A 3260-nucleotide genomic window follows, 5' to 3' on the forward strand; every position below is an offset into this window, starting at 1 on the left:
CCGGGGCCCCTGCAGTCCGCAGGCCGATGCTCTATCCACTGAGCCAAACCGGTTAGGGCGTGAGAGAACATTTTGATTTGGATGCATGCTGTTAGTGATTATACTAAAGTGGCATGAATTGCTTTATGTCTTGTGGATAAGTGAGTACAATCGTGTGAAAATATAAAGGGAATATATTCTGTCCTGAATTATTTTTAAAACAAGCAGATTTTCCACTTTAATGTAGAAATTAGTCAGTAGCTTAGAGCCCTTTTTAAAAGGCTGCCTCGGAAAGTACCTTTAAGTCAAGATACCCACCCAGATAAGGTTTACTAATACAGAACATTTACTTAACATACTAAAATACTATAAGCCCTTTGTCATTTGGAGAACTGATATTTTATTTCAGTGAAAGTGCTGAAAATAGCTCAGAAAAGAAAATGTTTCTCCCTAAATCATAGCATTAATCTTCCAAAGAGCCTCAACCAGAATGTAAACCACTTTAAAAGATTCAAAAGTTTGACAAGCAGCCTTATTGAACCTTATAATTTTGACTCCTCAAATTTTCATTTAAAAAGTAATAAGGCCCAACCGGTGTTACTTAGTGGTTGAGCGTTTACCTGTGAACCAGGGCACACTGGGGCGTTCAGGAGGCAGCCAATCAATGATATTCATGATCTCTCTCTCTCTCTCTCTCTCTCTCTCTCTCTCTCTCGTCCTCCCCTTCCCTCTCTGAAACCAATAAAAAATATATTAAAAACAACAACAACAGTGAGTTGATTCTGTCATTGTATCTTCATACTACCCACACAGGTTCCACGACTGACAGAAGTAAATAGCTGAATTAGGATATATTAATTTGATGACATTGTTTCCTGAAATCGCTAGTCACTCTTTACCATGACTCTATATATTATATACATTCAAACAATAAAATCTTGGCAAAGTGATGGTCCATTGCAGTGCTATCTAAGTATTTGTATTTTATCTGAATAGCATGAAAATTCCCCATGAGCCCTCTTAAGTTGAGCATTTAACAGCTTTTTTTTTTAAACTAGAATGGGAGGGGGATCTGGCTGCATTATCTATTTTCCCGTAATTAGTTCCGCTGATTGGACGGTTGCAGCCGTTGGGTATTGCCTCCTCAAGCTGTGACCTGGATTGAAGGAGATGATATTTCCAGAAAGGGCAAATTAAAACTTTCTCATTGTATTTTCTTTATTTCTGGTGATTCATATGAAAATAATTTCCCAAGTCCTAATAATCTCTAAGGAAACTGATACAGTTATGACTTCGTCATATAACAGATACACAATAACTCTGTGGAATGACTAAACATGCAAACTTGAGGACCAATTTGACCACACATACATTTGCCTCCCTTTCTTTTAAAGGACCTTTAACATTCTTTTGAAAACATCCTCTATGACTTTTGTTTGTTTGATAGTTGCTATAGTTACAAAGTATATCTTCCTATATAAACATCTGGTTACCCCAGCAGCTCCTCTACCACACAATATGAATATGGATTTTTTATGACCTCACAAAACTAGGAAAGCTGGAAGGGATAATATTTGACTCTACCTACTGGAGGTTGTAAATGTCGCTGGGTAGTTATAAATGTCACAGGAACTAAATTGGGCAAGGGTGGGGGAGAATAGCACTGTCCTTGCCTCCTTTGTCTAAACTAGTTACAGCAAATTTGTACCCAAAGTTAGCAAAGTCCAACCAGATTCAGACCAGATGTAATAATACACAAGAAACGCATACAAACAACCATGCAAAGAGGGCTACCATCCTTTTTTGTTGTTGTTGTTAATCCTCACCCTAGGATATTTTTCTGCTGATTTTTTAGAGAGAGAGTGGAAGGGAGGGGGAGAGACAGAGGGAGAAACAATTGATGTGAGATACTGCAGGGGATCAAGCTTGCAACCGAGGTATGTGCCCTTGACTGGAATCGAACCCAGGTCCCTTCAGTCATCATGCCCCACTCTATCCACTGAGCCATACCGGCTAGGGCAGGGCTACCATTCTTTTGGGAAGAAGGTAGAGCCTTTGTGTCTTTTCACAGTCATTTCAAGGACTGGCAGATGCCCACCTTCCTTCCCTGGCTCTCCTGAAATTATCTCCCCTTCTTAGGAACAATTAGGAAAAAAATCTTGGTAGTATTCACTACAGGTAAAGATCCTGAAAGGCAAACTTATTTTACTTTGACTGGTAAGCTGACAATATCAGCTTTGGAAAAAAAACAAAAACACAAAAACCAAGAAGCCACAGAACAAACCCAATATAATTATTATTTTTTAAATCACACTTAGCAATATCAAAGGTGGTTCTTGAAAACACACCCACAAACAACTTAGTCATTTTATGTCCTTTTAGAATCTGTGAATGTGGCCTGATTTGGAAATAGGGTCTTTGCTGATGTAGTCAATTTCAGGTGAGGTCATACTGGATTAGGGTGGGCCCTAAATCTAATATGCCTGGTGTCTTATAAGAAGAGGACATTTTTTTCTCAGAGTCTCATACCCAGAAAGAAGGGACAGAAATTGGAGCCCTATGTGTAAGATCCAGGACTACCAAACATGGCTGGCAACTACCAGAAGCTAGAAGAGATAGGAAGAATCCTTCCCTAGAGTCTTCCGAGAGACTATTCCCTGCTGACCCCCTGATTTCAAATATCTACCCTTCAGAGCCGTGAAAGAATAAATGTGTTCTTTTAAGTCACACGTTTTTGGTACATGGTTACAGCAGCCCTAGGACGTTAATACATCTTTCCCCATTAGGATGAATGTAGAATTTAGCAGAAGCAGAAAGTTTAGTGTTTTAAAGACTTGTCTCAGATTAGTATCCTTTAAACCTTTTTGAGAAACAGAAAACCCAGACAGTGCAGAATCTATTCCCTGTAGTCACACAATGTTGACTAAGGCATGGTTGTCCCTTCCTACTCAGTGGTTTTTCTGGGCCAGGTCGTTCCATCACCCAGTGATAAGTGCAGAGAACAAAACAGTATCTCCTAAGCTGATAACTGAATATACAATTATAGTTTTATATATTTAGCTAATTAGAACTGTAGAGAATAACTACTTTTCATATATAATCTTGGGGTCTGGGCAATTTGATGCCTTTTTTCTGTACAATCAGATTGGCATTCATTTTCTTTTATATCTAAGAATTTGTTCAACTCTGCATATAACTTTATTTAAATATTTTTGGTTTGCCCTAGCCAGTTTGGCTCAGTGGATAGAGTGTTGGCCTGCGGACTGAAGGGTCCCAGGTTC

Source organism: Myotis davidii, unplaced genomic scaffold (genome assembly GCF_000327345.1).
Source record: "Myotis davidii unplaced genomic scaffold, ASM32734v1 scaffold125, whole genome shotgun sequence".
Lineage (NCBI taxonomy): Eukaryota > Metazoa > Chordata > Mammalia > Chiroptera > Vespertilionidae > Myotis > Myotis davidii.